The sequence below is a fragment of the Peromyscus maniculatus genome, chromosome 5, assembly GCF_049852395.1.
Source record: "Peromyscus maniculatus bairdii isolate BWxNUB_F1_BW_parent chromosome 5, HU_Pman_BW_mat_3.1, whole genome shotgun sequence".
NCBI lineage: Eukaryota > Metazoa > Chordata > Mammalia > Rodentia > Cricetidae > Peromyscus > Peromyscus maniculatus.
In genome coordinates this window covers 57,345,562-57,369,587 of record NC_134856.1, presented here as the reverse complement: position 1 = coordinate 57,369,587, position 24,026 = coordinate 57,345,562, and the positions used below count along the sequence as shown (strand labels likewise).

General features: G+C 64.9%; 6 non-coding genes across 6 annotated transcripts; all 6 read left to right on the top strand.

The window, feature by feature from the left end:
• The first annotated feature begins 1,773 nt into the window (after positions 1 to 1,773).
• On the top strand, positions 1,774 to 1,892 carry LOC143273628 (5S ribosomal RNA). The gene has a single exon (XR_013051811.1). It is a non-coding gene; the product is annotated as a 5S ribosomal RNA (ribosomal RNA).
• A 3,700-nt stretch (positions 1,893 to 5,592) lies between these two features.
• Positions 5,593 to 5,711, top strand: LOC143273627 (5S ribosomal RNA). Its single transcript, XR_013051810.1, has one exon. It is a non-coding gene; the product is annotated as a 5S ribosomal RNA (ribosomal RNA).
• Positions 5,712 to 9,384: 3,673 nt separating this feature from the next.
• LOC143273626 (5S ribosomal RNA) lies at positions 9,385 to 9,503 on the top strand. Its single transcript, XR_013051809.1, has one exon. It is a non-coding gene; the product is annotated as a 5S ribosomal RNA (ribosomal RNA).
• A 3,671-nt stretch (positions 9,504 to 13,174) lies between these two features.
• Positions 13,175 to 13,293, top strand: LOC143273625 (5S ribosomal RNA). The gene has a single exon (XR_013051808.1). It is a non-coding gene; the product is annotated as a 5S ribosomal RNA (ribosomal RNA).
• A 3,677-nt stretch (positions 13,294 to 16,970) lies between these two features.
• Positions 16,971 to 17,089, top strand: LOC143273624 (5S ribosomal RNA). The gene has a single exon (XR_013051807.1). It is a non-coding gene; the product is annotated as a 5S ribosomal RNA (ribosomal RNA).
• Positions 17,090 to 20,764: 3,675 nt separating this feature from the next.
• LOC143273623 (5S ribosomal RNA) lies at positions 20,765 to 20,883 on the top strand. Its single transcript, XR_013051806.1, has one exon. It is a non-coding gene; the product is annotated as a 5S ribosomal RNA (ribosomal RNA).
• The last annotated feature ends 3,143 nt before the right edge of the window (positions 20,884 to 24,026 follow it).

Here is a 24,026-nt window from a genome sequence, read left to right as displayed (position 1 = left end):
TGCCCGTTTATGTGTGTGTGGCGAGGCTCGGGCTCCGTGTCTGGGTGTGGATGTGTGCACGAGTGTGCGCATGTTTGTGCCTCTGGTTTTGTACGCTCTGGCTTGGCTGTGCGGCCGTCCCTCCTTGCTAGAGCACGGGTGCTCGCTCCATCCAGTGAAGACAGACAGACAGACAGACAGACTTTGTGGCTGCAGGGCCCTGCCCGAGCTGTCTCATCCATTGGCAAGGGAAGATGTTCCCGAGGAGTCGGGGCCTAGACACACGCTTCCTTCCTCGTCCGGGACTCTCCAGAGGACAGTACTCTCCACAGGCAAGGTGGGAGGAGGCCCGCTGGCCGGGTGGGACCGAGGATAGATAGTCCAAGAGACGCCTGGCCCGGACGGGACCCGCCTCTGCCCCCACCGTGCACGCGCAGAGCGCCAAGACCCAAGTTCCAAGTTCGCTGGGACCCATGGGCGCAGGATCATCTTGCGCGCCTTCGCCTTCCAGCGAGACATTCTCCCTTCTCCCGGGCGGGCGGGCTGAGCGGGGCGGCTCATCATCATCGCTGCCGCCGCCGCCGCCGCCGCCGCCGCCGCCGCCGCCGCCGCCGCCGCCGCTTCCCGGGGAGGGAGGCTTCTGCCACGGAGGAATGGATGGACGGGTTCTCCGTGGGGGTGGGGTGGGGGTGGGGGCAGAACCTGGAGCCCACGAGCTGGCATTCCAAGTTCCAGAGAGGGAACCAAGGTCCATCCAGGAGGTAGGGAAGGGTGTGTGAATGGGCGTGCATGTGTGTGTGTGTGCGTGTGTGTTTGTGCATGCCTTTGTGTGTGTGTGTGTGTGTGTGTGTGTGTGTGTCTGTCTGTCTGTCTGTCTGTCTGTCTGTGTCTGTCTGTGTCTCCTGGGGAGAGGAGGAAGAGGAGTAGGAAGGAGCAACGGGGGGGAGGAGGAGGAGGAGGAGGAGGAGGAGAAGCCGACAGTTCCCCAAGGTGAGAGATGACAGTCGGTGCGAGCACCCCATCCGTCCAGGCACCACCTCGGGGCAGCACCGTCAGGAGGGTGAGCACCCTGTCTGGACGGGTGGATGACCCACCCGAAGGATCCGGCCGCCTTGCCTGCGCCTCCCTGGGCACCTCCCCTCCCCGGGAAGCCAGGAAAGAAAGTGGCAGAGCGCAGCCCGGGCAGGGCCACCCTCACCCCCACTCCCCACCCCCCCACCTCCACCTCCCCACCAGGACCCCCGAAGGCACAGAAATGGCCTGCAGGTCAGAGGAGGGCTCCAACCTGCTTGGCACAAAGACCAGGGGCTGGCTACCTGGCAACGGGTGGGGCGAGTCGCGGAACCAAGGCAGCCCCTGCCCTGGAAGGAAGAAGGTCCTGAGGCTTCAGCGCCCGCAGCCGTGGAAAGCCGAGCGGGGGAGCGGGAGGTGCGGGCGCGTGCACACCGGACCCGCCCGAGGCCCAGGGAGAGGGAGGAGCAGGCTTGCGGGCGAGCCAAGGTGCCAGGGGCCCGCCGGGTGTGCCCGGTGGGAGAGTGCGTCCGGCCGATGAAGCAGGACCGGGAGAGGAGAAGGTCCCGGGGAAACGCTGGCCACTGCCGGCCCTGGGCCCCCGCTGCGGGCCACGGACCACGGGCCACGGAGGCGGGCAGAGGGCTGAGGAGGGCCTCGCTGGCGTGCCGTCGCGTTGAGGGTGGGGCGCGAGCCGGGCTCAGGGGCGGCGGGTGGGTGGGTGAGCTGCTGAGGGCAGCGGCGGAGGTGAGGCTCTTGAGGCTCCGCGGGCCGGGCGCCATCGTCTACGGCCATACCACCCTGAACGCGCCCGATCTCGTCTGATCTCGGAAGCTAAGCAGGGTCCGGCCTGGTTAGTACTTGGATGGGAGACCGCCTGGGAATACCGGGTGCTGTAGGCTTTTTTTTTTGCCTTTGCCCCTTTTGGCCTTTGAAAGGCAGGCCCTTTGCGGCCGCGGGCCCCCATGGGGCGGGCCCCCGGACCCCTCCGCCTCCGCCTCCGCCTCCCACTCCCCCTCGCCCGCAAGGCTGCCAATTCGCCCGGCCATCGCAGCCCTCAGGCACGCTGCCAACCCACCGGGGGAAACACCCGAGTGGGGTTCCCAGGACCCCAGAAGAAGCTAAGATTCACATGAGAGAGGCAGGTCTCGCCTGACAGGCAGCCCAGGCTAGCCTTGCCCTCCACCAACCGGGGCTCCATCGCACCTGGCTGCCTGCCTGGCTCCACAGGCGGGGGTCTGGGAGGAGGACACTCCGGGTCCCGGCACGGGGGTGGGGTGGGGGGACAGATCCGCCCACCACCTCCACACAGCCCACCGCTTGGAAGCAGTCCCAGAGGAACCAGGCTCCCACCCGAGCCCTCCACCACGCCCACCTCCCCCACTAGGAGCCCCCACGGGATGGGGTGGTGGTGCCCAGGGGCGTGCCTACGGGCCTGCCTGCCTGCCTTCCTGCCTCCCTGAGTGTGTTTACTTTGGGTGCGTGCATTGCTGTGGATATTACTCTATGTAAATAAAACACTGATGGCCAGTGACCAGGCAGGAAGTATAGGCGGGACAAAGAGAGAGGAGAATTGGGGAAACAGGAAGAAGGAGGGAGAGACACTGCAGCCACCGCCAGGAGAAGAGCATGTAAAGAAGCCGGTAAGCCACCAGCCACGTGGCAAGCTATAGATTTATAAAAATGGGTTAATTTAAGATATAAGAACAGTTAACAAGAAGCCTGCCACGGCCATACAGTTTATAAGTGATACAAGCGTCTGAGTGATTATTTTATAAGTGGATTGTGGGACTGCGGGGCTTGGGGAACCTGGAGAGAAGCTCTCCAGCAACATGCACAGGTGAGTAGGCCCGTGTGGGAGTGCGTGTGGGCCTGTGTGCGTGTGTGCTTGTGTGCGTGTGTGCGTGTGTGTGTGTGTCTGTGTGTTCGGATCGGCCGCATTGTCATCTTGTGTGCCTGTGTAGCCTCATTCCTGCATCCTTGCATGTTTTGTGTGTTGGGGGGGGGATCTCACGCAAGTGTATGTGTGTGTGTGTGTGTGTGTGTGTGTGTGTGTTCCTGCGGGCGCACACGCACGCGGGCCTCTGTGCCTGCAGGCACCCTGGCTCGTGCGTGGGTGTCTGTGTGTGTGCGCGTGCGTGCTTGCGTGCGTGCGTGCGTGTGCGGGGGCACACATGCCGAGTGTGTTTCCGTGTGGGCGAGCGTGTGTGTGGAGGTCTACGTGTGTGCGTGCATGAGTGTGAGTCCACGTGAAGCGGTGCCCTAGGGGGCTGCGACGTGTCCGTGGGTGTGGCTGCGCGTGTCGCCGGTGGGATGGGATGCCAGAGAGCCACAGTTGGTTGCTTCCCGAGCCCGACCCGAGGGGCCAAGGCCTGGGCGCAGGCCAGTAGAGGAGTCAGTCAGTAGTGCGGTGGCCGAGCAGAGCACCCGGGTCCAAGATGGGCCCGACCTGGAACCTAGTGGTCCCAGGGCAAGAGGAAGTCACGGGTCAGGCGCTGTCCCACTAAGGCGCCGGCGTCGGAGGCGGTGGCGGCGGTGCGGGAATTCTCTGTCTGTCGCGGAAGCAGGTCCCCCAGAGCGGAGGGGTCCGTGCTGGGGTTTGAGAGGCCATCAGACCCCCGGCACACAGTCCGGTCCAGCCGCGCGACCTTCGTCGCGCCCGCTCAGACCCTTGGCTCTTCCGTGATGGAGGCAGCTTTGGATGGGTGCGTGGCCGGGTGGCCGCGGGGCAGTAAGAGAATTCTGGCCCCGTGACCCGCCTCTACCCCCAACGTCCACGGAGCTGAGCGCCAAAGAGACCCGTGTTCCAACCTGCCCTGGACATCCTTGCCCGTTTATGTGTGTGTGGCGAGGCTCGGGCTCCGTGTCTGGGTGTGGATGTGTGCACGAGTGTGCGCATGTTTGTGCCTCTGGTTTTGTACGCTCTGGCTTGGCTGTGCGGCCGTCCCTCCTTGCTAGAGCACGGGTGCTCGCTCCATCCAGTGAAGACAGACAGACAGACAGACAGACTTTGTGGCTGCAGGGCCCTGCCCGAGCTGTCTCATCCATTGGCAAGGGAAGATGTTCCCGAGGAGTCGGGGCCTAGACACACGCTTCCTTCCTCGTCCGGGACTCTCCAGAGGACAGTACTCTCCACAGGCAAGGTGGGAGGAGGCCCGCTGGCCGGGTGGGACCGAGGATAGATAGTCCAAGAGACGCCTGGCCCGGACGGGACCCGCCTCTGCCCCCACCGTGCACGCGCAGAGCGCCAAGACCCAAGTTCCAAGTTCGCTGGGACCCATGGGCGCAGGATCATCTTGCGCGCCTTCGCCTTCCAGCGAGACATTCTCCCTTCTCCCGGGCGGGCGGGCTGAGCGGGGCGGCTCATCATCATCGCTGCCGCCGCCGCCGCCGCCGCCGCCGCCGCCGCCGCCGCCGCCGCCGCCGCTTCCCGGGGAGGGAGGCTTCTGCCACGGAGGAATGGATGGACGGGTTCTCCGTGGGGGTGGGGTGGGGGTGGGGGCAGAACCTGGAGCCCACGAGCTGGCATTCCAAGTTCCAGAGAGGGAACCAAGGTCCATCCAGGAGGTAGGGAAGGGTGTGTGAATGGGCGTGCATGTGTGTGTGTGTGCGTGTGTGTTTGTGCATGCCTTTGTGTGTGTGTGTGTGTGTGTGTGTGTGTGTGTGTCTGTCTGTCTGTCTGTCTGTCTGTCTGTGTCTGTCTGTGTCTCCTGGGGAGAGGAGGAAGAGGAGTAGGAAGGAGCAACGGGGGGGAGGAGGAGGAGGAGGAGGAGGAGGAGAAGCCGACAGTTCCCCAAGGTGAGAGATGACAGTCGGTGCGAGCACCCCATCCGTCCAGGCACCACCTCGGGGCAGCACCGTCAGGAGGGTGAGCACCCTGTCTGGACGGGTGGATGACCCACCCGAAGGATCCGGCCGCCTTGCCTGCGCCTCCCTGGGCACCTCCCCTCCCCGGGAAGCCAGGAAAGAAAGTGGCAGAGCGCAGCCCGGGCAGGGCCACCCTCACCCCCACTCCCCACCCCCCCACCTCCACCTCCCCACCAGGACCCCCGAAGGCACAGAAATGGCCTGCAGGTCAGAGGAGGGCTCCAACCTGCTTGGCACAAAGACCAGGGGCTGGCTACCTGGCAACGGGTGGGGCGAGTCGCGGAACCAAGGCAGCCCCTGCCCTGGAAGGAAGAAGGTCCTGAGGCTTCAGCGCCCGCAGCCGTGGAAAGCCGAGCGGGGGAGCGGGAGGTGCGGGCGCGTGCACACCGGACCCGCCCGAGGCCCAGGGAGAGGGAGGAGCAGGCTTGCGGGCGAGCCAAGGTGCCAGGGGCCCGCCGGGTGTGCCCGGTGGGAGAGTGCGTCCGGCCGATGAAGCAGGACCGGGAGAGGAGAAGGTCCCGGGGAAACGCTGGCCACTGCCGGCCCTGGGCCCCCGCTGCGGGCCACGGACCACGGGCCACGGAGGCGGGCAGAGGGCTGAGGAGGGCCTCGCTGGCGTGCCGTCGCGTTGAGGGTGGGGCGCGAGCCGGGCTCAGGGGCGGCGGGTGGGTGGGTGAGCTGCTGAGGGCAGCGGCGGAGGTGAGGCTCTTGAGGCTCCGCGGGCCGGGCGCCATCGTCTACGGCCATACCACCCTGAACGCGCCCGATCTCGTCTGATCTCGGAAGCTAAGCAGGGTCCGGCCTGGTTAGTACTTGGATGGGAGACCGCCTGGGAATACCGGGTGCTGTAGGCTTTTTTTTTTGCCTTTGCCCCTTTTGGCCTTTGAAAGGCAGGCCCTTTGCGGCCGCGGGCCCCCATGGGGCGGGCCCCCGGACCCCTCCGCCTCCGCCTCCGCCTCCCACTCCCCCTCGCCCGCAAGGCTGCCAATTCGCCCGGCCATCGCAGCCCTCAGGCACGCTGCCAACCCACCGGGGGAAACACCCGAGTGGGGTTCCCAGGACCCCAGAAGAAGCTAAGATTCACATGAGAGAGGCAGGTCTCGCCTGACAGGCAGCCCAGGCTAGCCTTGCCCTCCACCAACCGGGGCTCCATCGCACCTGGCTGCCTGCCTGGCTCCACAGGCGGGGGTCTGGGAGGAGGACACTCCGGGTCCCGGCACGGGGGTGGGGTGGGGGGACAGATCCGCCCACCACCTCCACACAGCCCACCGCTTGGAAGCAGTCCCAGAGGAACCAGGCTCCCACCCGAGCCCTCCACCACGCCCACCTCCCCCACTAGGAGCCCCCACGGGATGGGGTGGTGGTGCCCAGGGGCGTGCCTACGGGCCTGCCTGCCTGCCTTCCTGCCTCCCTGAGTGTGTTTACTTTGGGTGCGTGCATTGCTGTGGATATTACTCTATGTAAATAAAACACTGATGGCCAGTGACCAGGCAGGAAGTATAGGCGGGACAAAGAGAGAGGAGAATTGGGGAAACAGGAAGAAGGAGGGAGAGACACTGCAGCCACCGCCAGGAGAAGAGCATGTAAAGAAGCCGGTAAGCCACCAGCCACGTGGCAAGCTATAGATTTATAAAAATGGGTTAATTTAAGATATAAGAACAGTTAACAAGAAGCCTGCCACGGCCATACAGTTTATAAGTGATACAAGCGTCTGAGTGATTATTTTATAAGTGGATTGTGGGACTGCGGGGCTTGGGGAACCTGGAGAGAAGCTCTCCAGCAACATGCACAGGTGAGTAGGCCCGTGTGGGAGTGCGTGTGGGCCTGTGTGCGTGTGTGCTTGTGTGCGTGTGTGCGTGTGTGTGTGTGTCTGTGTGTTCGGATCGGCCGCATTGTCATCTTGTGTGCCTGTGTAGCCTCATTCCTGCATCCTTGCATGTTTTGTGTGTTGGGGGGGGGATCTCACGCAAGTGTATGTGTGTGTGTGTGTGTGTGTGTGTGTGTGTGTGTGTTCCTGCGGGCGCACACGCACGCGGGCCTCTGTGCCTGCAGGCACCCTGGCTCGTGCGTGGGTGTCTGTGTGTGTGCGCGTGCGTGCGTGTGCGGGGGCACACATGCCCGAGTGTGTTTCCGTGTGGGCGAGCGTGTGTGTGGAGGTCTACGTGTGTGCGTGCATGAGTGTGAGTCCACGTGAAGCGGTGCCCTGGGGGGCTGCGACGTGTCCGTGGGTGTGGCTGCGCGTGTCGCCGGTGGGATGGGATGCCAGAGAGCCACAGTTGGTTGCTTCCCGAGCCCGACCCGAGGGGCCAAGGCCTGGGCGCAGGCCAGTAGAGGAGTCAGTCAGTAGTGCGGTGGCCGAGCAGAGGACCCGGGTCCAAGATGGGCCCGACCTGGAACCTAGTGGTCCCAGGGCAAGAGGAAGTCACGGGTCAGGCGCTGTCCCACTAAGGCGCCGGCGTCGGAGGCGGTGGCGGCGGTGCGGGAATTCTCTGTCTGTCGCGGAAGCAGGTCCCCCAGAGCGGAGGGGTCCGTGCTGGGGTTTGAGAGGCCATCAGACCCCCGGCACACAGTCCGGTCCAGCCGCGCGACCTTCGTCGCGCCCGCTCAGACCCTTGGCTCTTCCGTGATGGAGGCAGCTTTGGATGGGTGCGTGGCCGGGTGGCCGCGGGGCAGTAAGAGAATTCTGGCCCCGTGACCCGCCTCTACCCCCAACGTCCACGGAGCTGAGCGCCAAAGAGACCCGTGTTCCAACCTGCCCTGGACATCCTTGCCCGTTTATGTGTGTGTGGCGAGGCTCGGGCTCCGTGTCTGGGTGTGGATGTGTGCACGAGTGTGCGCATGTTTGTGCCTCTGGTTTTGTACGCTCTGGCTTGGCTGTGCGGCCGTCCCTCCTTGCTAGAGCACGGGTGCTCGCTCCATCCAGTGAAGACAGACAGACAGACAGACAGACTTTGTGGCTGCAGGGCCCTGCCCGAGCTGTCTCATCCATTGGCAAGGGAAGATGTTCCCGAGGAGTCGGGGCCTAGACACACGCTTCCTTCCTCGTCCGGGACTCTCCAGAGGACAGTACTCTCCACAGGCAAGGTGGGAGGAGGCCCGCTGGCCGGGTGGGACCGAGGATAGATAGTCCAAGAGACGCCTGGCCCGGACGGGACCCGCCTCTGCCCCCACCGTGCACGCGCAGAGCGCCAAGACCCAAGTTCCAAGTTCGCTGGGACCCATGGGCGCAGGATCATCTTGCGCGCCTTCGCCTTCCAGCGAGACATTCTCCCTTCTCCCGGGCGGGCGGGCTGAGCGGGGCGGCTCATCATCATCGCTGCCGCCGCCGCCGCCGCCGCCGCCGCCGCCGCCGCCGCTTCCCGGGGAGGGAGGCTTCTGCCACGGAGGAATGGATGGACGGGTTCTCCGTGGGGGTGGGGTGGGGGTGGGGGCAGAACCTGGAGCCCACGAGCTGGCATTCCAAGTTCCAGAGAGGGAACCAAGGTCCATCCAGGAGGTAGGGAAGGGTGTGTGAATGGGCGTGCATGTGTGTGTGTGTGCGTGTGTGTTTGTGCATGCCTTTGTGTGTGTGTGTGTGTGTGTGTGTGTGTGTCTGTCTGTCTGTCTGTCTGTCTGTCTGTGTCTGTCTGTGTCTCCTGGGGAGAGGAGGAAGAGGAGTAGGAAGGAGCAACGGGGGGGAGGAGGAGGAGGAGGAGGAGGAGGAGAAGCCGACAGTTCCCCAAGGTGAGAGATGACAGTCGGTGCGAGCACCCCATCCGTCCAGGCACCACCTCGGGGCAGCACCGTCAGGAGGGTGAGCACCCTGTCTGGACGGGTGGATGACCCACCCGAAGGATCCGGCCGCCTTGCCTGCGCCTCCCTGGGCACCTCCCCTCCCCGGGAAGCCAGGAAAGAAAGTGGCAGAGCGCAGCCCGGGCAGGGCCACCCTCACCCCCACTCCCCACCCCCCCACCTCCACCTCCCCACCAGGACCCCCGAAGGCACAGAAATGGCCTGCAGGTCAGAGGAGGGCTCCAACCTGCTTGGCACAAAGACCAGGGGCTGGCTACCTGGCAACGGGTGGGGCGAGTCGCGGAACCAAGGCAGCCCCTGCCCTGGAAGGAAGAAGGTCCTGAGGCTTCAGCGCCCGCAGCCGTGGAAAGCCGAGCGGGGGAGCGGGAGGTGCGGGCGCGTGCACACCGGACCCGCCCGAGGCCCAGGGAGAGGGAGGAGCAGGCTTGCGGGCGAGCCAAGGTGCCAGGGGCCCGCCGGGTGTGCCCGGTGGGAGAGTGCGTCCGGCCGATGAAGCAGGACCGGGAGAGGAGAAGGTCCCGGGGAAACGCTGGCCACTGCCGGCCCTGGGCCCCCGCTGCGGGCCACGGACCACGGGCCACGGAGGCGGGCAGAGGGCTGAGGAGGGCCTCGCTGGCGTGCCGTCGCGTTGAGGGTGGGGCGCGAGCCGGGCTCAGGGGCGGCGGGTGGGTGGGTGAGCTGCTGAGGGCAGCGGCGGAGGTGAGGCTCTTGAGGCTCCGCGGGCCGGGCGCCATCGTCTACGGCCATACCACCCTGAACGCGCCCGATCTCGTCTGATCTCGGAAGCTAAGCAGGGTCCGGCCTGGTTAGTACTTGGATGGGAGACCGCCTGGGAATACCGGGTGCTGTAGGCTTTTTTTTTTGCCTTTGCCCCTTTTGGCCTTTGAAAGGCAGGCCCTTTGCGGCCGCGGGCCCCCATGGGGCGGGCCCCCGGACCCCTCCGCCTCCGCCTCCGCCTCCCACTCCCCCTCGCCCGCAAGGCTGCCAATTCGCCCGGCCATCGCAGCCCTCAGGCACGCTGCCAACCCACCGGGGGAAACACCCGAGTGGGGTTCCCAGGACCCCAGAAGAAGCTAAGATTCACATGAGAGAGGCAGGTCTCGCCTGACAGGCAGCCCAGGCTAGCCTTGCCCTCCACCAACCGGGGCTCCATCGCACCTGGCTGCCTGCCTGGCTCCACAGGCGGGGGTCTGGGAGGAGGACACTCCGGGTCCCGGCACGGGGGTGGGGTGGGGGGACAGATCCGCCCACCACCTCCACACAGCCCACCGCTTGGAAGCAGTCCCAGAGGAACCAGGCTCCCACCCGAGCCCTCCACCACGCCCACCTCCCCCACTAGGAGCCCCCACGGGATGGGGTGGTGGTGCCCAGGGGCGTGCCTACGGGCCTGCCTGCCTGCCTTCCTGCCTCCCTGAGTGTGTTTACTTTGGGTGCGTGCATTGCTGTGGATATTACTCTATGTAAATAAAACACTGATGGCCAGTGACCAGGCAGGAAGTATAGGCGGGACAAAGAGAGAGGAGAATTGGGGAAACAGGAAGAAGGAGGGAGAGACACTGCAGCCACCGCCAGGAGAAGAGCATGTAAAGAAGCCGGTAAGCCACCAGCCACGTGGCAAGCTATAGATTTATAAAAATGGGTTAATTTAAGATATAAGAACAGTTAACAAGAAGCCTGCCACGGCCATACAGTTTATAAGTGATACAAGCGTCTGAGTGATTATTTTATAAGTGGATTGTGGGACTGCGGGGCTTGGGGAACCTGGAGAGAAGCTCTCCAGCAACATGCACAGGTGAGTAGGCCCGTGTGGGAGTGCGTGTGGGCCTGTGTGCGTGTGTGCTTGTGTGCGTGTGTGCGTGTGTGTGTGTGTCTGTGTGTTCGGATCGGCCGCATTGTCATCTTGTGTGCCTGTGTAGCCTCATTCCTGCATCCTTGCATGTTTTGTGTGTTGGGGGGGGGATCTCACGCAAGTGTATGTGTGTGTGTGTGTGTGTGTGTGTGTGTGTGTGTGTTCCTGCGGGCGCACACGCACGCGGGCCTCTGTGCCTGCAGGCACCCTGGCTCGTGCGTGGGTGTCTGTGTGTGTGCGCGTGCGTGCGTGTGCGGGGGCACACATGCCCGAGTGTGTTTCCGTGTGGGCGAGCGTGTGTGTGGAGGTCTACGTGTGTGCGTGCATGAGTGTGAGTCCACGTGAAGCGGTGCCCTGGGGGGCTGCGACGTGTCCGTGGGTGTGGCTGCGCGTGTCGCCGGTGGGATGGGATGCCAGAGAGCCACAGTTGGTTGCTTCCCGAGCCCGACCCGAGGGGCCAAGGCCTGGGCGCAGGCCAGTAGAGGAGTCAGTCAGTAGTGCGGTGGCCGAGCAGAGGACCCGGGTCCAAGATGGGCCCGACCTGGAACCTAGTGGTCCCAGGGCAAGAGGAAGTCACGGGTCAGGCGCTGTCCCACTAAGGCGCCGGCGTCGGAGGCGGTGGCGGCGGTGCGGGAATTCTCTGTCTGTCGCGGAAGCAGGTCCCCCAGAGCGGAGGGGTCCGTGCTGGGGTTTGAGAGGCCATCAGACCCCCGGCACACAGTCCGGTCCAGCCGCGCGACCTTCGTCGCGCCCGCTCAGACCCTTGGCTCTTCCGTGATGGAGGCAGCTTTGGATGGGTGCGTGGCCGGGTGGCCGCGGGGCAGTAAGAGAATTCTGGCCCCGTGACCCGCCTCTACCCCCAACGTCCACGGAGCTGAGCGCCAAAGAGACCCGTGTTCCAACCTGCCCTGGACATCCTTGCCCGTTTATGTGTGTGTGGCGAGGCTCGGGCTCCGTGTCTGGGTGTGGATGTGTGCACGAGTGTGCGCATGTTTGTGCCTCTGGTTTTGTACGCTCTGGCTTGGCTGTGCGGCCGTCCCTCCTTGCTAGAGCACGGGTGCTCGCTCCATCCAGTGAAGACAGACAGACAGACAGACAGACTTTGTGGCTGCAGGGCCCTGCCCGAGCTGTCTCATCCATTGGCAAGGGAAGATGTTCCCGAGGAGTCGGGGCCTAGACACACGCTTCCTTCCTCGTCCGGGACTCTCCAGAGGACAGTACTCTCCACAGGCAAGGTGGGAGGAGGCCCGCTGGCCGGGTGGGACCGAGGATAGATAGTCCAAGAGACGCCTGGCCCGGACGGGACCCGCCTCTGCCCCCACCGTGCACGCGCAGAGCGCCAAGACCCAAGTTCCAAGTTCGCTGGGACCCATGGGCGCAGGATCATCTTGCGCGCCTTCGCCTTCCAGCGAGACATTCTCCCTTCTCCCGGGCGGGCGGGCTGAGCGGGGCGGCTCATCATCATCGCTGCCGCCGCCGCCGCCGCCGCCGCCGCCGCCGCCGCCGCCGCTTCCCGGGGAGGGAGGCTTCTGCCACGGAGGAATGGATGGACGGGTTCTCCGTGGGGGTGGGGTGGGGGTGGGGGCAGAACCTGGAGCCCACGAGCTGGCATTCCAAGTTCCAGAGAGGGAACCAAGGTCCATCCAGGAGGTAGGGAAGGGTGTGTGAATGGGCGTGCATGTGTGTGTGTGTGCGTGTGTGTTTGTGCATGCCTTTGTGTGTGTGTGTGTGTGTGTGTGTGTGTGTGTCTGTCTGTCTGTCTGTCTGTCTGTGTCTGTCTGTGTCTCCTGGGGAGAGGAGGAAGAGGAGTAGGAAGGAGCAACGGGGGGGAGGAGGAGGAGGAGGAGGAGGAGAAGCCGACAGTTCCCCAAGGTGAGAGATGACAGTCGGTGCGAGCACCCCATCCGTCCAGGCACCACCTCGGGGCAGCACCGTCAGGAGGGTGAGCACCCTGTCTGGACGGGTGGATGACCCACCCGAAGGATCCGGCCGCCTTGCCTGCGCCTCCCTGGGCACCTCCCCTCCCCGGGAAGCCAGGAAAGAAAGTGGCAGAGCGCAGCCCGGGCAGGGCCACCCTCACCCCCACTCCCCACCCCCCCACCTCCACCTCCCCACCAGGACCCCCGAAGGCACAGAAATGGCCTGCAGGTCAGAGGAGGGCTCCAACCTGCTTGGCACAAAGACCAAGGGCTGGCTACCTGGCAACGGGTGGGGCGAGTCGCGGAACCAAGGCAGCCCCTGCCCTGGAAGGAAGAAGGTCCTGAGGCTTCAGCGCCCGCAGCCGTGGAAAGCCGAGCGGGGGAGCGGGAGGTGCGGGCGCGTGCACACCGGACCCGCCCGAGGCCCAGGGAGAGGGAGGAGCAGGCTTGCGGGCGAGCCAAGGTGCCAGGGGCCCGCCGGGTGTGCCCGGTGGGAGAGTGCGTCCGGCCGATGAAGCAGGACCGGGAGAGGAGAAGGTCCCGGGGAAACGCTGGCCACTGCCGGCCCTGGGCCCCCGCTGCGGGCCACGGACCACGGGCCACGGAGGCGGGCAGAGGGCTGAGGAGGGCCTCGCTGGCGTGCCGTCGCGTTGAGGGTGGGGCGCGAGCCGGGCTCAGGGGCGGCGGGTGGGTGGGTGAGCTGCTGAGGGCAGCGGCGGAGGTGAGGCTCTTGAGGCTCCGCGGGCCGGGCGCCATCGTCTACGGCCATACCACCCTGAACGCGCCCGATCTCGTCTGATCTCGGAAGCTAAGCAGGGTCCGGCCTGGTTAGTACTTGGATGGGAGACCGCCTGGGAATACCGGGTGCTGTAGGCTTTTTTTTTTGCCTTTGCCCCTTTTGGCCTTTGAAAGGCAGGCCCTTTGCGGCCGCGGGCCCCCATGGGGCGGGCCCCCGGACCCCTCCGCCTCCGCCTCCGCCTCCCACTCCCCCTCGCCCGCAAGGCTGCCAATTCGCCCGGCCATCGCAGCCCTCAGGCACGCTGCCAACCCACCGGGGGAAACACCCGAGTGGGGTTCCCAGGACCCCAGAAGAAGCTAAGATTCACATGAGAGAGGCAGGTCTCGCCTGACAGGCAGCCCAGGCTAGCCTTGCCCTCCACCAACCGGGGCTCCATCGCACCTGGCTGCCTGCCTGGCTCCACAGGCGGGGGTCTGGGAGGAGGACACTCCGGGTCCCGGCACGGGGGTGGGGTGGGGGGACAGATCCGCCCACCACCTCCACACAGCCCACCGCTTGGAAGCAGTCCCAGAGGAACCAGGCTCCCACCCGAGCCCTCCACCACGCCCACCTCCCCCACTAGGAGCCCCCACGGGATGGGGTGGTGGTGCCCAGGGGCGTGCCTACGGGCCTGCCTGCCTGCCTTCCTGCCTCCCTGAGTGTGTTTACTTTGGGTGCGTGCATTGCTGTGGATATTACTCTATGTAAATAAAACACTGATGGCCAGTGACCAGGCAGGAAGTATAGGCGGGACAAAGAGAGAGGAGAATTGGGGAAACAGGAAGAAGGAGGGAGAGACACTGCAGCCACCGCCAGGAGAAGAGCATGTAAAGAAGCCGGTAAGCCACCAGCCACGTGGCAAGCTATAGATTTATAAAAATGGGTTAATTTAAGATATAAGAACAGTTAACAAGAAGCCTGCCACGGCCATACAGTTTATAAGTGATACAAGCGTCTGAGTGATTATTTTATAAGTGGATTGTGGGACTGCGGGGCTTGGGGAACCTGGAGAGAAGCTCTCCAGCAACATGCACAGGTGAGTAGGCCCGTGTGGGAGTGCGTGTGGGCCTGTGTGCGTGTGTGCTTGTGTGCGTGTGTGCGTGTGTGTGTGTGTCTGTGTGTTCGGATCGGCCGCATTGTCATCTTGTGTGCCTGTGTAGCCTCATTCCTGCATCCTTGCATGTTTTGTGTGTTGGGGGGGGGATCTCACGCAAGTGTATGTGTGTGTGTGTGTGTGTGTGTGTGTGTGTGTGTTCCTGCGGGCGCACACGCACGCGGGCCTCTGTGCCTGCAGGCACCCTGGCTCGTGCGTGGGTGTCTGTGTGTGTGCGCGTGCGTGCGTGTGCGGGGGCACACATGCCCGAGTGTGTTTCCGTGTGGGCGAGCGTGTGTGTGGAGGTCTACGTGTGTGCGTGCATGAGTGTGAGTCCACGTGAAGCGGTGCCCTGGGGGGCTGCGACGTGTCCGTGGGTGTGGCTGCGCGTGTCGCCGGTGGGATGGGATGCCAGAGAGCCACAGTTGGTTGCTTCCCGAGCCCGACCCGAGGGGCCAAGGCCTGGGCGCAGGCCAGTAGAGGAGTCAGTCAGTAGTGCGGTGGCCGAGCAGAGGACCCGGGTCCAAGATGGGCCCGACCTGGAACCTAGTGGTCCCAGGGCAAGAGGAAGTCACGGGTCAGGCGCTGTCCCACTAAGGCGCCGGCGTCGGAGGCGGTGGCGGCGGTGCGGGAATTCTCTGTCTGTCGCGGAAGCAGGTCCCCCAGAGCGGAGGGGTCCGTGCTGGGGTTTGAGAGGCCATCAGACCCCCGGCACACAGTCCGGTCCAGCCGCGCGACCTTCGTCGCGCCCGCTCAGACCCTTGGCTCTTCCGTGATGGAGGCAGCTTTGGATGGGTGCGTGGCCGGGTGGCCGCGGGGCAGTAAGAGAATTCTGGCCCCGTGACCCGCCTCTACCCCCAACGTCCACGGAGCTGAGCGCCAAAGAGACCCGTGTTCCAACCTGCCCTGGACATCCTTGCCCGTTTATGTGTGTGTGGCGAGGCTCGGGCTCCGTGTCTGGGTGTGGATGTGTGCACGAGTGTGCGCATGTTTGTGCCTCTGGTTTTGTACGCTCTGGCTTGGCTGTGCGGCCGTCCCTCCTTGCTAGAGCACGGGTGCTCGCTCCATCCAGTGAAGACAGACAGACAGACAGACAGACTTTGTGGCTGCAGGGCCCTGCCCGAGCTGTCTCATCCATTGGCAAGGGAAGATGTTCCCGAGGAGTCGGGGCCTAGACACACGCTTCCTTCCTCGTCCGGGACTCTCCAGAGGACAGTACTCTCCACAGGCAAGGTGGGAGGAGGCCCGCTGGCCGGGTGGGACCGAGGATAGATAGTCCAAGAGACGCCTGGCCCGGACGGGACCCGCCTCTGCCCCCACCGTGCACGCGCAGAGCGCCAAGACCCAAGTTCCAAGTTCGCTGGGACCCATGGGCGCAGGATCATCTTGCGCGCCTTCGCCTTCCAGCGAGACATTCTCCCTTCTCCCGGGCGGGCGGGCTGAGCGGGGCGGCTCATCATCATCGCTGCCGCCGCCGCCGCCGCCGCCGCCGCCGCCGCCGCCGCCGCCGCTTCCCGGGGAGGGAGGCTTCTGCCACGGAGGAATGGATGGACGGGTTCTCCGTGGGGGTGGGGTGGGGGTGGGGGCAGAACCTGGAGCCCACGAGCTGGCATTCCAAGTTCCAGAGAGGGAACCAAGGTCCATCCAGGAGGTAGGGAAGGGTGTGTGAATGGGCGTGCATGTGTGTGTGTGTGCGTGTGTGTTTGTGCATGCCTTTGTGTGTGTGTGTGTGTGTGTGTGTGTGTGTCTGTCTGTCTGTCTGTCTGTCTGTCTGTGTCTGTCTGTGTCTCCTGGGGAGAGGAGGAAGAGGAGTAGGAAGGAGCAACGGGGGGGAGGAGGAGGAGGAGGAGGAGGAGGAGAAGCCGACAGTTCCCCAAGGTGAGAGATGACAGTCGGTGCGAGCACCCCATCCGTCCAGGCACCACCTCGGGGCAGCACCGTCAGGAGGGTGAGCACCCTGTCTGGACGGGTGGATGACCCACCCGAAGGATCCGGCCGCCTTGCCTGCGCCTCCCTGGGCACCTCCCCTCCCCGGGAAGCCAGGAAAGAAAGTGGCAGAGCGCAGCCCGGGCAGGGCCACCCTCACCCCCACTCCCCACCCCCCCACCTCCACCTCCCCACCAGGACCCCCGAAGGCACAGAAATGGCCTGCAGGTCAGAGGAGGGCTCCAACCTGCTTGGCACAAAGACCAGGGGCTGGCTACCTGGCAACGGGTGGGGCGAGTCGCGGAACCAAGGCAGCCCCTGCCCTGGAAGGAAGAAGGTCCTGAGGCTTCAGCGCCCGCAGCCGTGGAAAGCCGAGCGGGGGAGCGGGAGGTGCGGGCGCGTGCACACCGGACCCGCCCGAGGCCCAGGGAGAGGGAGGAGCAGGCTTGCGGGCGAGCCAAGGTGCCAGGGGCCCGCCGGGTGTGCCCGGTGGGAGAGTGCGTCCGGCCGATGAAGCAGGACCGGGAGAGGAGAAGGTCCCGGGGAAACGCTGGCCACTGCCGGCCCTGGGCCCCCGCTGCGGGCCACGGACCACGGGCCACGGAGGCGGGCAGAGGGCTGAGGAGGGCCTCGCTGGCGTGCCGTCGCGTTGAGGGTGGGGCGCGAGCCGGGCTCAGGGGCGGCGGGTGGGTGGGTGAGCTGCTGAGGGCAGCGGCGGAGGTGAGGCTCTTGAGGCTCCGCGGGCCGGGCGCCATCGTCTACGGCCATACCACCCTGAACGCGCCCGATCTCGTCTGATCTCGGAAGCTAAGCAGGGTCCGGCCTGGTTAGTACTTGGATGGGAGACCGCCTGGGAATACCGGGTGCTGTAGGCTTTTTTTTTGCCTTTGCCCCTTTTGGCCTTTGAAAGGCAGGCCCTTTGCGGCCGCGGGCCCCCATGGGGCGGGCCCCCGGACCCCTCCGCCTCCGCCTCCGCCTCCCACTCCCCCTCGCCCGCAAGGCTGCCAATTCGCCCGGCCATCGCAGCCCTCAGGCACGCTGCCAACCCACCGGGGGAAACACCCGAGTGGGGTTCCCAGGACCCCAGAAGAAGCTAAGATTCACATGAGAGAGGCAGGTCTCGCCTGACAGGCAGCCCAGGCTAGCCTTGCCCTCCACCAACCGGGGCTCCATCGCACCTGGCTGCCTGCCTGGCTCCACAGGCGGGGGTCTGGGAGGAGGACACTCCGGGTCCCGGCACGGGGGTGGGGTGGGGGGACAGATCCGCCCACCACCTCCACACAGCCCACCGCTTGGAAGCAGTCCCAGAGGAACCAGGCTCCCACCCGAGCCCTCCACCACGCCCACCTCCCCCACTAGGAGCCCCCACGGGATGGGGTGGTGGTGCCCAGGGGCGTGCCTACGGGCCTGCCTGCCTGCCTTCCTGCCTCCCTGAGTGTGTTTACTTTGGGTGCGTGCATTGCTGTGGATATTACTCTATGTAAATAAAACACTGATGGCCAGTGACCAGGCAGGAAGTATAGGCGGGACAAAGAGAGAGGAGAATTGGGGAAACAGGAAGAAGGAGGGAGAGACACTGCAGCCACCGCCAGGAGAAGAGCATGTAAAGAAGCCGGTAAGCCACCAGCCACGTGGCAAGCTATAGATTTATAAAAATGGGTTAATTTAAGATATAAGAACAGTTAACAAGAAGCCTGCCACGGCCATACAGTTTATAAGTGATACAAGCGTCTGAGTGATTATTTTATAAGTGGATTGTGGGACTGCGGGGCTTGGGGAACCTGGAGAGAAGCTCTCCAGCAACATGCACAGGTGAGTAGGCCCGTGTGGGAGTGCGTGTGGGCCTGTGTGCGTGTGTGCTTGTGTGCGTGTGTGCGTGTGTGTGTGTGTCTGTGTGTTCGGATCGGCCGCATTGTCATCTTGTGTGCCTGTGTAGCCTCATTCCTGCATCCTTGCATGTTTTGTGTGTTGGGGGGGGGATCTCACGCAAGTGTATGTGTGTGTGTGTGTGTGTGTGTGTGTGTGTGTTCCTGCGGGCGCACACGCACGCGGGCCTCTGTGCCTGCAGGCACCCTGGCTCGTGCGTGGGTGTCTGTGTGTGTGCGCGTGCGTGCGTGTGCGGGGGCACACATGCCCGAGTGTGTTTCCGTGTGGGCGAGCGTGTGTGTGGAGGTCTACGTGTGTGCGTGCATGAGTGTGAGTCCACGTGAAGCGGTGCCCTGGGGGGCTGCGACGTGTCCGTGGGTGTGGCTGCGCGTGTCGCCGGTGGGATGGGATGCCAGAGAGCCACAGTTGGTTGCTTCCCGAGCCCGACCCGAGGGGCCAAGGCCTGGGCGCAGGCCAGTAGAGGAGTCAGTCAGTAGTGCGGTGGCCGAGCAGAGGACCCGGGTCCAAGATGGGCCCGACCTGGAACCTAGTGGTCCCAGGGCAAGAGGAAGTCACGGGTCAGGCGCTGTCCCACTAAGGCGCCGGCGTCGGAGGCGGTGGCGGCGGTGCGGGAATTCTCTGTCTGTCGCGGAAGCAGGTCCCCCAGAGCGGAGGGGTCCGTGCTGGGGTTTGAGAGGCCATCAGACCCCCGGCACACAGTCCGGTCCAGCCGCGCGACCTTCGTCGCGCCCGCTCAGACCCTTGGCTCTTCCGTGATGGAGGCAGCTTTGGATGGGTGCGTGGCCGGGTGGCCGCGGGGCAGTAAGAGAATTCTGGCCCCGTGACCCGCCTCTACCCCCAACGTCCACGGAGCTGAGCGCCAAAGAGACCCGTGTTCCAACCTGCCCTGGACATCCTTGCCCGTTTATGTGTGTGTGGCGAGGCTCGGGCTCCGTGTCTGGGTGTGGATGTGTGCACGAGTGTGCGCATGTTTGTGCCTCTGGTTTTGTACGCTCTGGCTTGGCTGTGCGGCCGTCCCTCCTTGCTAGAGCACGGGTGCTCGCTCCATCCAGTGAAGACAGACAGACAGACAGACAGACTTTGTGGCTGCAGGGCCCTGCCCGAGCTGTCTCATCCATTGGCAAGGGAAGATGTTCCCGAGGAGTCGGGGCCTAGACACACGCTTCCTTCCTCGTCCGGGACTCTCCAGAGGACAGTACTCTCCACAGGCAAGGTGGGAGGAGGCCCGCTGGCCGGGTGGGACCGAGGATAGATAGTCCAAGAGACGCCTGGCCCGGACGGGACCCGCCTCTGCCCCCACCGTGCACGCGCAGAGCGCCAAGACCCAAGTTCCAAGTTCGCTGGGACCCATGGGCGCAGGATCATCTTGCGCGCCTTCGCCTTCCAGCGAGACATTCTCCCTTCTCCCGGGCGGGCGGGCTGAGCGGGGCGGCTCATCATCATCGCTGCCGCCGCCGCCGCCGCCGCCGCCGCCGCCGCCGCCGCCGCTTCCCGGGGAGGGAGGCTTCTGCCACGGAGGAATGGATGGACGGGTTCTCCGTGGGGGTGGGGTGGGGGTGGGGGCAGAACCTGGAGCCCACGAGCTGGCATTCCAAGTTCCAGAGAGGGAACCAAGGTCCATCCAGGAGGTAGGGAAGGGTGTGTGAATGGGCGTGCATGTGTGTGTGTGTGCGTGTGTGTTTGTGCATGCCTTTGTGTGTGTGTGTGTGTGTGTGTGTGTGTGTGTCTGTCTGTCTGTCTGTCTGTCTGTGTCTGTCTGTGTCTCCTGGGGAGAGGAGGAAGAGGAGTAGGAAGGAGCAACGGGGGGGAGGAGGAGGAGGAGGAGGAGGAGGAGGAGGAGAAGCCGACAGTTCCCCAAGGTGAGAGATGACAGTCGGTGCGAGCACCCCATCCGTCCAGGCACCACCTCGGGGCAGCACCGTCAGGAGGGTGAGCACCCTGTCTGGACGGGTGGATGACCCACCCGAAGGATCCGGCCGCCTTGCCTGCGCCTCCCTGGGCACCTCCCCTCCCCGGGAAGCCAGGAAAGAAAGTGGCAGAGCGCAGCCCGGGCAGGGCCACCCTCACCCCCACTCCCCACCCCCCCACCTCCACCTCCCCACCAGGACCCCCGAAGGCACAGAAATGGCCTGCAGGTCAGAGGAGGGCTCCAACCTGCTTGGCACAAAGACCAGGGGCTGGCTACCTGGCAACGGGTGGGGCGAGTCGCGGAACCAAGGCAGCCCCTGCCCTGGAAGGAAGAAGGTCCTGAGGCTTCAGCGCCCGCAGCCGTGGAAAGCCGAGCGGGGGAGCGGGAGGTGCGGGCGCGTGCACACCGGACCCGCCCGAGGCCCAGGGAGAGGGAGGAGCAGGCTTGCGGGCGAGCCAAGGTGCCAGGGGCCCGCCGGGTGTGCCCGGTGGGAGAGTGCGTCCGGCCGATGAAGCAGGACCGGGAGAGGAGAAGGTCCCGGGGAAACGCTGGCCACTGCCGGCCCTGGGCCCCCGCTGCGGGCCACGGACCACGGGCCACGGAGGCGGGCAGAGGGCTGAGGAGGGCCTCGCTGGCGTGCCGTCGCGTTCAGGGTGGGGCGCGAGCCGGGCTCCGGGGCGGCGGGTGGGTGGGTGAGCTGCTGAGGGCAGCGGCGGAGGTGAGGCTCTTGAGGCTCCGCGGGCCGGGCGCCATCGTCTACGGCCATACCACCCTGAACGCGCCCGATCTCGTCTGATCTCGGAAGCTAAGCAGGGTCCGGCCTGGTTAGTACTTGGATGGGAGACCGCCTGGGAATACCGGGTGCTGTAGGCTTTTTTTTTTGCCTTTGCCCCTTTTGGCCTTTGAAAGGCAGGCCCTTTGCGGCCGCGGGCCCCCATGGGGCGGGCCCCCGGACCCCTCCGCCTCCGCCTCCGCCTCCCACTCCCCCTCGCCCGCAAGGCTGCCAATTCGCCCGGCCATCGCAGCCCTCAGGCACGCTGCCAACCCACCGGGGGAAACACCCGAGTGGGGTTCCCAGGACCCCAGAAGAAGCTAAGATTCACATGAGAGAGGCAGGTCTCGCCTGACAGGCAGCCCAGGCTAGCCTTGCCCTCCACCAACCGGGGCTCCATCGCACCTGGCTGCCTGCCTGGCTCCACAGGCGGGGGTCTGGGAGGAGGACACTCCGGGTCCCGGCACGGGGGTGGGGTGGGGGGACAGATCCGCCCACCACCTCCACACAGCCCACCGCTTGGAAGCAGTCCCAGAGGAACCAGGCTCCCACCCGAGCCCTCCACCACGCCCACCTCCCCCACTAGGAGCCCCCACGGGATGGGGTGGTGGTGCCCAGGGGCGTGCCTACGGGCCTGCCTGCCTGCCTTCCTGCCTCCCTGAGTGTGTTTACTTTGGGTGCGTGCATTGCTGTGGATATTACTCTATGTAAATAAAACACTGATGGCCAGTGACCAGGCAGGAAGTATAGGCGGGACAAAGAGAGAGGAGAATTGGGGAAACAGGAAGAAGGAGGGAGAGACACTGCAGCCACCGCCAGGAGAAGAGCATGTAAAGAAGCCGGTAAGCCACCAGCCACGTGGCAAGCTATAGATTTATAAAAATGGGTTAATTTAAGATATAAGAACAGTTAACAAGAAGCCTGCCACGGCCATACAGTTTATAAGTGATACAAGCGTCTGAGTGATTATTTTATAAGTGGATTGTGGGACTGCGGGGCTTGGGGAACCTGGAGAGAAGCTCTCCAGCAACATGCACAGGTGAGTAGGCCCGTGTGGGAGTGCGTGTGGGCCTGTGTGCGTGTGTGCTTGTGTGCGTGTGTGCGTGTGTGTGTGTGTCTGTGTGTTCGGATCGGCCGCATTGTCATCTTGTGTGCCTGTGTAGCCTCATTCCTGCATCCTTGCATGTTTTGTGTGTTGGGGGGGGGATCTCACGCAAGTGTATGTGTGTGTGTGTGTGTGTGTGTGTTCCTGCGGGCGCACACGCACGCGGGCCTCTGTGCCTGCAGGCACCCTGGCTCGTGCGTGGGTGTCTGTGTGTGTGCGCGCGTGCGTGTGCGGGGGCACACATGCCCGAGTGTGTTTCCGTGTGGGCGAGCGTGTGTGTGGAGGTCTACGTGTGTGCGTGCATGAGTGTGAGTCCACGTGAAGCGGTGCCCTGGGGGGCTGCGACGTGTCCGTGGGTGTGGCTGCGCGTGTCGCCGGTGGGATGGGATGCCAGAGAGCCACAGTTGGTTGCTTCCCGAGCCCGACCCGAGGGGCCAAGGCCTGGGCGCAGGCCAGTAGAGGAGTCAGTCAGTAGTGCGGTGGCCGAGCAGAGGACCCGGGTCCAAGATGGGCCCGACCTGGAACCTAGTGGTCCCAGGGCAAGAGGAAGTCACGGGTCAGGCGCTGTCCCACTAAGGCGCCGGCGTCGGAGGCGGTGGCGGCGGTGCGGGAATTCTCTGTCTGTCGCGGAAGCAGGTCCCCCAGAGCGGAGGGGTCCGTGCTGGGGTTTGAGAGGCCATCAGACCCCCGGCACACAGTCCGGTCCAGCCGCGCGACCTTCGTCGCGCCCGCTCAGACCCTTGGCTCTTCCGTGATGGAGGCAGCTTTGGATGGGTGCGTGGCCGGGTGGCCGCGGGGCAGTAAGAGAATTCTGGCCCCGTGACCCGCCTCTACCCCCAACGTCCACGGAGCTGAGCGCCAAAGAGACCCGTGTTCCAACCTGCCCTGGACATCCTTGCCCGTTTATGTGTGTGTGGCGAGGCTCGGGCTCCGTGTCTGGGTGTGGATGTGTGCACGAGTGTGCGCATGTTTGTGCCTCTGGTTTTGTACGCTCTGGCTTGGCTGTGCGGCCGTCCCTCCTTGCTAGAGCACGGGTGCTCGCTCCATCCAGTGAAGACAGACAGACAGACAGACAGACTTTGTGGCTGCAGGGCCCTGCCCGAGCTGTCTCATCCATTGGCAAGGGAAGATGTTCCCGAGGAGTCGGGGCCTAGACACACGCTTCCTTCCTCGTCCGGGACTCTCCAGAGGACAGTACTCTCCACAGGCAAGGTGGGAGGAGGCCCGCTGGCCGGGTGGGACCGAGGATAGATAGTCCAAGAGACGCCTGGCCCGGACGGGACCCGCCTCTGCCCCCACCGTGCACGCGCAGAGCGCCAAGACCCAAGTTCCAAGTTCGCTGGGACCCATGGGCGCAGGATCATCTTGCGCGCCTTCGCCTTCCAGCGAGACATTCTCCCTTCTCCCGGGCGGGCGGGCTGAGCGGGGCGGCTCATCATCATCGCTGCCGCCGCCGCCGCCGCCGCCGCCGCCGCCGCCGCCGCCGCCGCTTCCCGGGGAGGGAGGCTTCTGCCACGGAGGAATGGATGGACGGGTTCTCCGTGGGGGTGGGGTGGGGGTGGGGGCAGAACCTGGAGCCCACGAGCTGGCATTCCAAGTTCCAGAGAGGGAACCAAGGTCCATCCAGGAGGTAGGGAAGGGTGTGTGAATGGGCGTGCATGTGTGTGTGTGTGCGTGTGTGTTTGTGCATGCCTTTGTGTGTGTGTGTGTGTGTGTGTGTGTGTGTCTGTCTGTCTGTCTGTCTGTCTGTCTGTGTCTGTCTGTGTCTCCTGGGGAGAGGAGGAAGAGGAGTAGGAAGGAGCAACGGGGGGGAGGAGGAGGAGGAGGAGGAGGAGGAGAAGCCGACAGTTCCCCAAGGTGAGAGATGACAGTCGGTGCGAGCACCCCATCCGTCCAGGCACCACCTCGGGGCAGCACCGTCAGGAGGGTGAGCACCCTGTCTGGACGGGTGGATGACCCACCCGAAGGATCCGGCCGCCTTGCCTGCGCCTCCCTGGGCACCTCCCCTCCCCGGGAAGCCAGGAAAGAAAGTGGCAGAGCGCAGCCCGGGCAGGGCCACCCTCACCCCCACTCCCCACCCCCCCACCTCCACCTCCCCACCAGGACCCCCGAAGGCACAGAAATGGCCTGCAGGTCAGA